We start from the raw sequence: 14,511 nt of genomic DNA on the forward strand, positions 1-14,511 counted from the left end.
GTCAGGACGACTTATACAAAGAATGAGTTCCTTAGCAAATTGAACACTGATCCTACAGGAATCATGTTTATCACAGAGGGAAGTTTTTTTTTTTTTAAGATTTATTTATGCATACAAGAGCTGGGGTACAGGCCAGAGATGCAGGGGTGAGAGGATTCACCAGAGACAGAGTGGGGAACAGAACAGGCAGACTGACTGAAATACACTGCTAAGGGGAGCAGCGGGCAAGTCAGGAGAGGTCTGCTACACCATATGGGTTGCTCCCTGGCCAGTTGGGGATTGAACTTGTGCTGCATAGGCTGTGATTGCTTCATAGTGAGGTGCTTAACCCCTTGTGCCACCAGGGAGGACCCACAGAGGGAAGTTTTACAAAATATTAAAAATAGCTTTACAAATGGTAAAAGTATTAGAAGAAAATATTTGAGGGGCCAAACTAACTCTTTTATGTGCAATCTTTGTGTTATGACACAAGGAAGTAAATTGTAGAACATACATCAATATCACCACAACAACCCAGATGTCTCTATACAGGTTTCAGAATTGTATTTTGTAGCCAAGACAATTCACATACTAACGATATTTTTATGGCAGTATGCTATCTTATTAAAGACTGTCTTAGGAAATAGGATTCATCAAAAAAGGGAGGATATAAAATGAGAGCAATAGTGGTTAGCTTGATCCCTTAATTCCTAGATTAGAGGTTAGGATTTGAATAATTGCCTTTTCCTACAATCTATGGACTAGGGAGTATAAGATTTCTATGTAAATTACATTAGTTGAAAGTTTAAAATTTCATTTAGTGTCCCTTCTATTCAGTCATTTTCTTGAAAGCTGAGGATGGATCAAGGGGTTAGTGTTGGGTTGGTAGAATGTGTACTATGTTGAAATGGATTTAAGTTTATTCATGTAAAAATACTCAAATATGTACAGATTGCTTACCAAAAAGCATGGCAAATAAAATACTAGAGTACCCACCAAGGATTTAGGATAGAACAATTTATTTGAACAAATACCGCTTTTGATCACTTTGAATGAGATGTGGACAAAAGGAGTCGAAGAAAAGATAGGCTACCTTTCATCTGGACCTCATATCAGATGAATGGAAAGCTCTTTTCCAGCTCAACAGGCCTAGAGTTTCTGTGCTGGAGAAGGAGCTGAAAACTTAGGCTATATCCAGTGATGTTGGTTAGTGTCACCTCTATGCATTTTCCTTATTAATCAGCAGGGGTAGTAGATGCTGGAAAAAATATCTTTTTTACTCCTATAACAAAAGGATACACTCAAGAAAGAAAGAACTTTTACATGACATGTGCTAGGAACACCACGGATAACAATGTTGAAGTAGTGCTAAACCATGAAACCCGTCAGTTATATGATGTTGGCACTGCATTGTTCTAAATGCTGAGGAAAATTTACCCACGAAGGACTTACAAAGCAAGATATCAGATGGATCATGCCAGTTGCTCTAATTAAAAGCAGTTCAAATTTTAAAAGGGAATACCAAACATATTCATAGTGTCCTGAAATAGTTTATCTTCTTCAGAGAAACAATCAATTAGGAGATAAGGAGAGAGTGCCATTAAGATGAGAAAGTTGTAAATTCTTGTGAAAAATACCTCTAAATAATTCCATTAACATTTCTCCAAAAATACTTTGTTATGCTTTTTGCATTTAAAATTTAATGGATTATTTTGAAGGAAACATATCTTGACAACTCTGCAGAGCTGAGAGACAGATATTATCAATGAGGAAAATATGTTTCCACCACTGAGATATTTCGAAATCTTCTAGTCATGCCTAAAAAAATATTGTGCCTGCCTGCTTTTCCTTTTACCAGTAAGTAAATTAAGCAAGCAGAATTGTTATTCAGAGGATTCTAAGTTGGTTATAAAATTACATAGCATGAAATGCTAAAACTTGACAATTCAAATGGAAAAAATGACACAGAACCTTCTTGGTAAAACCAGAGTGGCCATGCTAATTAGAATGGAGCAATCATAGCCCCTTGGAACAAACAGTTGTCATGTAGCAGAAATATGCCATCAACAGAAGTGTATGCTAGCAGACATACCAGTAGAAAATGTCTGACATCATCACTACAAAGCCAAATAAAAACTTTCGTGATTAAAATAATAACCACTCATTCTACTGTGGCATATTAGAGGTGATCCTATATGAAAACTGATTACATTTTATAGATACAAATATTTATGAAATGAAATAAACTTACAAATTTATCTTTTTTACATAAAAATAACATTAGAAAGTATTATTTTAAAACTTGGTAGTGGGCCTCCCTGGTCTCCCTGGTGGCGCAGCAGGTTGAGCGAAGCACTGGGAAGCTGTCTGCAGCCTCTGCAGTGCGGGTTTGATTTCTGGCCGTCCAGGGAGATTCCTACATGGTGTGGCAGACCTCTCCTGTCACGCCCGCTGCTCCTCTCAGCAGTGTATTTCAGTCATCTGCCTGTTCTGCTCCCCGCTCTGACTCTGGTGAATTCTCTCACCCTCCTGCGCCTCTGGCCTGTACCCCAGCTCTTGTATACAAATAAATAAATCTTTAAAATAAATAAATAATATCACTTTTTCCTCATGATAATTTCAGTAGGCAAAAACTGCACTATGAGATTGAAATTGGATGTATAGTGATGATGCTAGGTCTGAGGAGAAATATTATCAAGGAGGTTACATGGTTAGATTTGTGTCTGGGGAATCAGACTAGCAGCAATTTGCAGGATGGTGTACAGGAGTAGGGGACTGAGTCAGAGAAATCATTTAGTCTCTGTGATTGTCCATAGAAATAATGAAGAGAAATAATGAAGATCTGTGGAGTTGGAGAGAAGGTTAGTCAAGATATGTTTATGAAATAGAATCGGTATTGTCAGAGAATAAAAGTATGGGTTAGATGGAGTTTTACAGAGAGATATTGTTATATTAGAAAGGATTTAGATTGTTTTTTTCTTAAGTAGGGAGTTGGAGACATTGTTAACTGGATGAATACAGGTAGAGGAGAGGAAAATTGGTCTTGAGGAGAAAGTGGCAAAGTCAAATTTGAGTTTGTTGTTTGTGACTTTCATATGTTGATAGCAGCAATTAGATGTGCCCAGTAAGCAGTTGATTAAAGGAATCATGATCTCAAGAGAGAAGTCACTGGGAAATAATGATTTGGAACTATTAGTAAACAAATAGAAATTAAAATCATAGGTGCAACTGAAGTTAACAGATGAAAAATAAAGAACTCAAGGATGGAAACCTGGAGAATGATAACATGAACAAAGAGGAGCTTGTGAGAAGTGATTAGAGGAAGAAAACAAGACAATTACAAGAGAGGAAACTTGAAGTCCAATAGAAAATTATTTTTACAACAGGCATTTATATGTGTCCTCTATGAAAAGTACCCTAAGCTATACATGTACTTTGTTTTTTATTTTTTTAAAGATTTATTATTTATTTATTTATTTATACAATATATATGTACTTTGAAGGCACAATCAGATAAGAAATTACAATGGACAATTTGAGTAGTTAAGTAGTTACAATAGTATGATTTCAACTACAGATAAGCTGAGTAGCAGATACACGTTTTTCAATACTCTTAAATTTGAAAGATCAAAATTTTTTATTAGCAATAAATTTTGTCTTTTGATTTCATAGAAGTAACAGGATTACTATGTTATTTTATGAGACAATATCTGCCACATACCCATGTCTGGATAACCATTGTTCTTCAGTCATTCTTTCAGGTAACAATGATTTCCCACTACTGAAGAAGCAGCTAGTTCAGCTAGCAACTCAATTGCACATGTGCTTTTCATCAAAACAATGTTTCTACTTTTGTCTGTGACAACACTTTATGTGTACTTTCCATTTCATCAAAGGATTTTTAAAAGGCATATCTGTAGGAATAGAGATTTAGAATGATTTACATTTTGTTGCTTCATCAGGGTATTCCTAAATAAACCTGGTTGTTGTTTTATTTTCCCTATGTGAGTGTGTGGAACTTGAAAAAAAACAAAACAAAACAAAACAAAAACCTACTGCTGTTGTTTGGTAACACAGTCTCAGTTCATGCCCCTGCACTGACCCCTTTTCTACCATGGATACATCCTGTGAAAAAAGCATCTTAGTATTGTGGTGAATATAGGTTTGACCTTATGGAACCCTGAAAACATCTCAGAGACACACAGGAATCCATTGACCACACTCTAAAAGCCACTGAAATATGATCTAGACAAGATGAGAATATTAAATGCAGACAGAAGGAACCAAAGAAACATGTGAAATTGTTTTGCTCTTTATATACAGAATAAAATTAAGAGATTATATCTAGGTAAAAACTTATCTTTTACACACAGTAATAGAAAACATGACTTTACTAGGTGCCATGCAAGCCTGAGATTGTTTTAAAAATAAAGATAAAAGCTAATAGTTTTTTCAAAATGAAAATAAAACAGGCGGTGATATTCTCTGTGTGTTCTTTATTTTATCATCTTGCTTTTATAACATTTAGTAATGCTAAATGTTTCCATGTTTCTTGACTTCTCTTTTCTTTTATATGTACTAAGCATTCCTTCATCTACAACCGGTATTATGTATCATGCATTATTATTAAAGTTACATAAAAAGCTATTTAGATACCATTTACAATGAGTCGCTCAGGGTTTCAGAGTAATTTCATCAAACAAATGTTTTACTTTAGTAAATAGAGCTTGCAAAGCACAGTTAGAGAGATTCCTTAATGTGAGAGTGAGGTGCCAAAACAGTATAGCAAGGAACTTCTGTTGCCGGTTGGGAATGGGCCATCTGCCTCTGTTCTTCCTTGCAGGAGTTTTCTGCTACCTTCCTATTCTTCTTCTTCTTCTTCTTTTTTTTTTTTTTAGATTTATTTATGCATACAAGAGCTGGGGTACAGGCCAAAGATGTGGGGGGTGAGAGGATCCACCAGAGACAGAGTGGGGAACAGAACAGGCAGATTGACTGAAATACACTGCTGAGGGGAGCAGCGGGTGAGACAGGAGAGGTCTGCCTCGCCATATGGGTTTCTCCCTGGCTGGCCAGGGATTGAACTTGTGCTGCAGAGGCTGCGGATTGCTTCATAGTGCGCTGCTTAACCCCTTGTGCCACCAGGGAGGTCCTACCTTCTTATTATTCTCAATCCTAGAAAGTGTCCCATTTCTGGCTGACACACTTTTCTTCCTCTGAGCAACAAAGTCCTGCTTAGAGGAAATTTCATATATATTTTTTTCTTGCTAGCCTTGGTTTTGAATGTTGTGTTCAACACTCTCCAGGGACATTCAAACCTTATGAAGATTATAACTGCATTATTTGGAGCTACAAAACATTTAGGATTTTATTTTTTTTATTGTTAGAAAGTGAGTTATTTATGATTTGCAATATTAAAATGCTATTTTTTTAGGTTACCAAGTAGCATAAAGAAGCAGTATAAATGACCAGGCACAATTTTCATATTAATTTAGATAAACCACTCAGAAAATATGAATTAACATTTTGAATGCAATGTGTTATAGAGATGTGTCCATATAAAACAACATAAACATTATTTACTATGATTGCAGGCATTATTATACTATGCATATTAGATGGATTATACTTGTATATGTATATGAAATTTTAACATAATAAATGTTAAATAATCTAAAAGTAGCACTTGTGGTTCAAGATCATGAGATTCCATAATTTAATAACTGTCCATTGTGATGGTTTAGGTGATATAAAAATTGAACGCATGCCAGTTACTTGAAATTTGAAATATCTTGGGGTTCTGAATTTTTAATTGAGAGCAATATTATGATTTATATGTATTTATATAATATTATAGTATAGTATAGTCCCAATTCCATAATTTCATCCCTTCCAAATTTGCCAAGAAACAAGATTTTCTTAACTCACACAGATAATTTTTAGGATTCCCTTACTTGGTCTGACAATAGTCTTAACTCAAAAGAATTAAGTTGACAGCAATGATGTTCATAGCTGCTGATTAGTAGAATGCACAAACATTAGCTGTAATACTTGATGTGGATTTAAACACTGCATCTCCACCTGAGATCTACTGAATCAGAGTCTCTGTTCAAACACTGGATTCATAGTTTGACTCATGGTGGCAGGGGAAGAAACAGCATATCAAGATTTTGACACACACAATTATCCCCTGAGATTCATAAATATTATTCAATATATGCTATCAAATGATGGTTAGTGCTTATTTGCTGTAAGCCAAATGTCAGTTTTCAATGCATTCTCTAAAATAGTTTACATTTTATTATAGTACACTCCCTTATTAAAACAACCTAAATATCAAAGCACTTTTATATATGTACAATATTTTATTTTTAAAACAATAATTACTAATATAGGTTAATATGGATATGATTATTTAAAGTGATATTAAGGACATAAATATAGAGTGAGCAGCTTGTAAATACTTTCACTGCTTCTTTGACTAAATTTCATGTGTTTTCCAATGTTATTCAAAACCTTATTATCTTGCACACAAGTCAGAATGGTTCTATACTGTTTTGGAGTCCGAGAGTCTATATTGAAAAATTGCAAAATATTTTAATAATATTTTCCCATTTTTGAAGGGTCATTAATTTTTATTGGGCATTATCAAATTCAGGAACAGCTTTTTTTTTATTGGTATGATTAGACAAAAGGCTGGCATCTTGCCAACTGTTTTCGATTTGTTCCCATTTGTTCTTTTTACATTTTGTTTCTTTCTTGCTACTTTCCTGTCTTTTCTGAGTTTGAGTCATTTTTTATTCTATTTTATCTCTCTCTTTTTTTCTTAAAGATTTATTTTATTTGTACAAGAGCTGGGGAACAGGCCAGATGCGCGGGAGGGTGAGAGAGTTCACCAGAGACAGAGTGAGGAACAGAACAAGCAAACTGACTAAATACACTGCTGAAGGGAGCAGCGGGCGAAATAGAAGTCTGCTTCGCCATGTGGGATTCTCGCTGGGATCAAACCTGCCCTGCAAAGGCTGCAGATAGCTTCACAATGTGGCACTCAACTGCATGCACCACCAGGGAGGCCCTCCATTTTATCTCTTAGCCAACTTATCTATTCCATCACTTTTTAAAAATGTGATCAGTGTACACTTTTTAAAATAATCTGAGTTTACTTTTAAATAATATTATATAACTTCCAGGGAGTGTAAGAATCACATAAAATACAATTTATAGTCCCAGTTACATTCTTTTATCATGCCATTGATGACATATACTTCGCTTTTACATGTGTTTTAAACACACAATACATTTTAAAACTTTTGTTATGTATGTATTCCATTGTATTTAGTGCTAAATGACACATTTTAGTTTTAAATGATTCCCATTTTTCTTTATATTTTCTCTTTATTGTAGACATATAATAGAAAATCTATTTGGTTCTCTAATTCTTTGACAGAAATTTTACAAAATGTTACTTTTTTTTTTTTTTTTAACTTTATAAGCACTGGAATTATATCCCATACCAGTTCAAATGCGCTTTAAACTACATATTTAACAATTCTAAAGTTCATCCAAAAATGTCTATCCATAATTTGTTTATTTCATAATTGTCAATTACTTATTTCTTAATCAGACTACACAGTGTTCAATATGACAGGTATTTTGTTGTTATTTCCCTTGTAGACTATTTAAAAGTTTGATATTTTACATTTTTAATAATATAAAAGAAGTAGAATCAACACATATTTATGTCATTCTAGGATTAGTTAGCATTTTAGTAAACTATGTACGAACTAATCAATGAAAATAGCATAAAAATGTATATTTGTTCCATGATGATAAGTAGTTCTGTGTTTTTATCTGAAAGCAATGGCATGTGGTTGTAGTTTTGAGAAGTTTTTTTGTAATAAATAATTCCTAGCAATGATTTGCTGTGTTCAACTGAACAAAGTAGAATGATTCAGGATTGTGACCCAAAGTGTGTGAAATGTTCCTTTAATTTTCCTTTCACTAAGAATTTTGCTTTTTATTTTCTGTAAACATTAACAACTCCTGGGTAGATGTTTAGAACATGTACTGCCTATTTAAGAATGAAAGCTGACCAAAGTTGCTAAGAATATGAATTTTAATTCAGAATCTTAACTATTTTTTATTTTCTCCTTCATTTATCTATAATTGTATCCCAGGTACTTAGTGGATCCATAATACTCTCAACACTTCAATTTGTTATCTACCTCTTCCCTTCTTGATCACATTCCTTAAGTTCTTTCTACCACAAAATTAGCCTACACTTTGTTAATTCCTTTATGGCCTTTATGTGTTTGAGGCAAGGCAGTCTGATAAATTAATTTGTTCTGAGGTGTCACTTGCTCATATTATGTCTGTTGAATTTATATGAGTCTTCAAAGAAATAATTAGCTTGTAAATCTTGATAATTGTTGTTCCCTTGAGAAAGTCTCCTCACCTACCCAAAAAGAATCTGATTTTTAAGTCTCATATTTTTTTCTTTCTCCACTGCCATTTGTTATCCTTTTTTTATTATTTTAATATCTATAGCTAATTGATATAGAGACTTGATAGAAAATATGAGAAATATGTAATTTCTTTTAGGTTTGATTTGATATCAATAGGGATAGAAAAATGTAAAAATACATTCATTATGTACAAGTGAAATTATTGCCTTGCTTCAATCATGCAGATAATGACAAAGCTTGATGGATATATTCTATAAAACAACAAATTATATTTTAATCATTTTTCTCTCCTAACTACCTTCTCACCAAATTTGTATTGCTCATTAAAGACACTGACTTTGCATATTAGAATAGCGTGGGACACTATTTCTGAGAATAAGTATTAAGTTTTATGCACATATACACACACACACACACAAACGCACAAATTCCATAGCCAAGACATTCATAAAATAGGTTAAACAAGCACAAATAGCCCACATTCAAGAAAAAATCTCATTTAGAATACAACTTGAAATCTCAACCATTTAAAGTAAGTAAATAAGAAAATAAAAATAAGCATATAAACAAATATGAGGAAAAAGACATATAAATATTGCAAATGATTTTGTCATTTGCTCCAGAATAAAACTGAGGTAAGCTATATGAATTTAATTTTAGTTCAACTGGTCTAAGTTATCTCATACATTTCAATGGTAGCATCTGGCTGATGCTGCAAATAATGTTTAAACTTACACATTTTAAACATGCTTTGGCTTCTAAGTTCAAGCCAAATATTTCATGTGATCCTCAACCAATAAAACAATAAAATGGTCTAATTCTGGAGCTAGATCACATAATATCTTCTTCCAACAGGAAATATAAATTTAGCCATAAATTAAGCCATGTATATTGTATCCTGTACTAGATTTAGGAGACATATGAGTCATTCAAATATTCATATTTTTACCCTTTAGATCTTAACATCTAATACACATAACGGAAAATATACTTCAAGGGAATACAAGCAAATTTCCTGAATTTATTTGATAATGAAAGTGTGTTCTCAAAATATTTGATATTGTGTCTCAAAATTAGTCATATGTAGAACTCAGGACAAGAAATGCCCCATTAAATCACAACATCCTGGTAGACAGAATGTACTTTTGTCCTTTATTGTTTATATGTCTAGCCTACTATAGTGTCTTTAACATATCTCAATACATATTTATTTACATAATAAATTAATACACATGCATTAATTTCCAAATTATTTTCAGCTTCAACTATAATAAAAAACAAATGCATGCCAATATGAAAATTATTTGCAAATTCTTTATTTCAGATTAAAGTTATTGCATCTTGTATTAGTTCAGCTTTAAATTTAATTGATTTTAGCTTGTCATTTGAATTTATTTAATCATGGAAAACCATGGGGCTTTTTCTCTGACTAAAGAAAATTTAAATCTCTCTCTTTGTCTTCAGGTTTGAAAGTAGACATTTAACTTAGTTTATCATTGTGGAAGTATGGCATTGCAAACTTCCAATAGACATTTAAATTTCTCCACAGGATAGAGTTTTAATTAAATCTGGAACAAATAATTAGAATGAGTTTCTAAATTTTATTGGTTGTTAACACCAGAACTTCTACCCCATTCCTTTTCTTTCAACTAAATTCTTATTAAAATATATTCATCTTTCCAGATCTTAAAACTGGGGATTATTTTGGCTAATTTTAGGAATAAGAAAGACTAATTGTGGGAGGTGAAAAGCTAATTTTAGGAAGAAAAAAATTATTGGCTTTGGGGAATGTAATGATATTTCTTGTTTCATTTGCTCTGCCGGTTCTTTTTCTGTCCTGAAATCTAGTGTCTTCAGTGTTTGCAATGAATTTCTTTTTCACAAATATATTTAATAAATGTCAATGACTGGCATACTGTAATTCCAAATGGGAAGCTGGACATCCTCCTCAAGCTGTATCCCAAAATGTATAAGTGAAAAAGACAGTAGGTACATGTATTCAAAGCTACAGCTAAGGATGTTATTATATCATGATGATGTGATATGTAAAGGAACAATCTGGCAGGGTAGAGCATTGCATGATAGCTAGTTTTCAGTAATATAAGATAATTTAAAGATTTTTATATCCATCTTCCAATGTCTTGGTATTTCTTAAGGAAGAAGTTTATTTATGTATTTATTTTTAAAGATTTATTTATTTATTCAAGCACTGGGTATAGTCAGAAGTGTGGGAGGGTGAGAGAATTTACCAGAGCCAGAGCAGGGAACAGAACAGGGAGACTGATGAAATACACTGGTGAGGGGAGCAGCGGGCACACCAGGAGAGGTCAGCCCCACCATGTGGGAATCTCGCTGGCTGGGAATTGAACCCGCGCTGCAGAGGCTGTGGACAGCTTCACAGGGCTGTGCCCAACCCAGTGCACCACCAAGGAGGCTGGTTAATCAACTTTTATATGTAATATAATCCAGATAATGTACTCTGGTCTAATGATTGTTACCTATTAATAGTTACTGTCATTTTAACCTTGATTTGTTTCATTTTGTTTCTTTATATTCTGAAGTGAATATTTCATTTTCTTTATGCTAAATTGTGATATATGATTTATATCCTGCTGCTTTGAGGAGAAAGAATGATACATAAAATCCTATAAAATGATTCCTAAACCGAGTATATTTATTAGGTTACGTTAAGCTTTTTGTTTAACTTTATTTTCAAGTGATGTGAATAAAAATATCTAAGATTACATTTTTTTTTATTTTATAGTTAGTGTGGTAGGTTATCATCTCATTATAGGAAGGAGACAACAATGAGGTGATAACAGTTTATGAGTTGCTTTATGTTTTTCTTCCAATTGGTAACCACTGCTGATCATATTGAGTGAAATTTATATCTCAAAATTCATAGATATGTCCACATTGGTTTGTCTTCTCATGAGTCCTATGTCAATTATTAGGGTTATACCTCTTCTAGCCCTCTACATTAAAATCCTTGCCATATATTTTGCCTTAAACTCTACCTACAAAATTTCCCCATCCAAAGCACTTTAATTTCCTTTCTCTATCCTCTTGATTTCAGAATTTCATCATTTTTTTAACTAAGCTATTACAATAAAAAATTAACATTCGGCAAGACTCCAGACTCTCTACTCTTCTCCTCATTCATCACAGTGAATGGTCTTGTGAAAATTTAGACTCTGATTACCCTATCTCTGATTATGCTATTCTCACAAACCTTTAATCCCACCCCTCCCGCCACCTCCATACCAGCAATGACATTATATTGTTTGTGGGACAAATCCAAACTTCTTAAAAAAGACATTTAAAGCTCTTAACAGATTTTAATAATCTTTTCCATCCTATGCCTTACTCTTGCTTAACTGATGTATTTAAACTTCACTTCCTCAATGAACCTTCTCTTAACATGCTGTGCCAATTCTTCTATAGCATTTTTTTTTTTGTGTGAAAAAATACATACCATACTATCCAGGAATGACTTTAGAAGCAAAAAAGAAAAAAAAAAAGTTAGCTTAGAACAAAGAGTGTTAATGTGATGCATTTCTGAAGTGGTTTGTACAAAGGGTGTGATTTTATGAAAAAAATACAGTAACAGGAGTTTGATAAGTTGAATGTAATATATTTCAAAATTAAAGTAAATATGGAGGTACACAAAGACAAAGAAGTTTTGTGAAAGAATAGTGAGTATATGCATCTCTTCCTGATGTCAATAAATTGCAACTATCTCCAAATAAATTTTAGTTCCACTTAAAAAGATTGAACATTTTGCAATCAAAGCTATTCCTTGGATTTCAATAAACATTCTGGTTGTCCTTGGCGTCTTTCATTTTGTGAATGAAGAACTTTGTTCTCCCTGGTCTGGGAATAGTTTTTACTGGTGATGTTTTCCTTTGGCTGGGAAACAGATTAAGGGCTTCTTTTCCTGGCAGACCCGTCTTTCTATTGGATGTAACTATTGAACTTACTTAAAAGAATACTTTTATTTGCTCTGGCTGTTCAAATTCATCGTGTAGATGTCTATAAATTTGAAAATTAGAAGAAATTAAAAAAAAAAACCTAGTTCCTAAAATGTACACCTGCAAATGGGTTATCTTAAATGTACCCCGGAGAGAATAAATACCAAAAATAATAATGATATTTTAACAGTGAGACCTCACACAGGAGTAATTTATAACTACAAAAGCTCTATTTTATCAAAGAAATATGCATGCACATTTATTTTTAGTCATCAGCTTTCCTGGCTTTTTACTTTGAATCACTTTCATCCTCATAAGGAACAAAGCCATGCGGTTTACCATAACTGTTTGCTGATTTTCCTTGAATGCACTGAGTGTCTTTCAACTAGAGCTGTTTGAAATAATTATAAGAAAAAGTGAAAAAGCATAATTTCTTCTAACAGTGAAGTGTTTTATATTTGCCTGTTGAGAAGATCAGCTTTTCTGCTCCTGGAAAATAAGTTTTTTAAAACTATAAACTCTTTTATTGTGGTGGGAATTTCCTGTTGTCCTGCTGGCAGCCAGGAATTTGGAGACTGCCATACCTTGTAATGCTGACGAACTGTAAAAGTTTGCCAAAGAAAAATGCAGTACACCAAAGTGGGACATCTTTGCACAGGGATTTTCTGGGATTTTCTTAGACTTTGTAACTGAAAAGACAAGTAACCTCATGTGTAATCTTTGAAAAGGAAAAGGATTCCCTCCCCTGCGTAACTTCAGAAACAGGACGATGCAATCTTTTAAAACATAATTCAAGTGCTATAGGGAAGGTTTGGAAGCTGTCTTTTCCAGCTTTATTTCCATCTGTGCTTTAATTTGGAATCAACAATGTTTATTTTGTCTCTGCACCAAACATAATTTATCAAATATGCATACAATCTATCACTCCTAATTGGAAGCAAATTCAAAAGCACAATTCAGGTGTTCATTCAATTTTCCACGGGCATAATAATATTATCTGAAGTTTTTAGTCTCTGTCTTCAGTGGGGAAAGATCAGGAAGAAGCTTTGTTTCCTTTTTCTTGCATAAATGACATAATGGAAAAAAAATAATTGTTAATACAGGAGTGTCTTTTGGTCTTTAAAAGACCATAATTCATGAACAGGTTATCAAACCGAGGATTCTATATTTTTATTTGTGTGACAAAAAGTTGTGTTTATTTTTTAAAATTTCTTTTTTTCTTTCTATGGTAGGAGTTCTTTCTAAAGTGCCTTGATATTCCTGTTCAGAAGACATTTTGTTGACACCATTGTCCGGTAACAGAAAATAGATATTTATTAATTAGGAGCATCTGATACTATAATGCTTTGTATAACCTATAATAACTAAATTGTTTCCTTCCTTTACAATATTGCATTTCTACTGAGGATTATTCACTTATCCTAAGAAGGCTTTTTTTTTTTTTTTTTCTTGGCATCAATCACTCTCTCCCTTAAGTAGAGAAAAAAATAGCAGTAAAATGTCACACTTCTGTAAAAAAAGGACCTCATCCCTATCCCTATATAAACCAAATCATGTCTTACTTCCTGAATTTGTGCACTTTCAATAGAAAACTGTTAGGGCAGGAACTCTGTCTCCCCTAATAGCCTGAATAAAGCCAAGTACCTGTCATCACTTCACAAATAAATAAATGATAATAATGATGAAAAAAAAGAAATATTAAAACCAAACCTTTTCACTAATTCACTCTTCATTTCTCTAATATGTATTATAATTTTAGTTAGACCACTTATGACTAAACGGGTGAAATCTTCACATGGGAGAAATTGCTTTTCTGTTTTGTTTGTCCATTGTCCCCATACATCATCCCTGCAGTCTGGTGCCAAAAGGGGCTTTCATAATTCTGGCTATAAACGGCTGACTGAGAATATAAAACCCTGCTCCACCCAATACATCACTAAAGAGAGAGCTATATTTTGCAGTATCTTATTACATTTTTAGTTTATGGGGAATTAAGGCGGTTATAAACATTAGTTGAAAATGTTGGCAAGCAAATAGCAGAGGGAGAAAAGAGAAAGGAGATGGAAAAATAAGGAGGTAGATGTACTCTTAGTTCG

The sequence above is a fragment of the Talpa occidentalis genome, unplaced genomic scaffold (assembly GCF_014898055.3).
Source record: "Talpa occidentalis isolate TD23 unplaced genomic scaffold, MPIMG_talOcc4v2.1, whole genome shotgun sequence".
In the NCBI taxonomy this organism is placed as follows: Eukaryota; Metazoa; Chordata; class Mammalia; order Eulipotyphla; family Talpidae; genus Talpa; species Talpa occidentalis.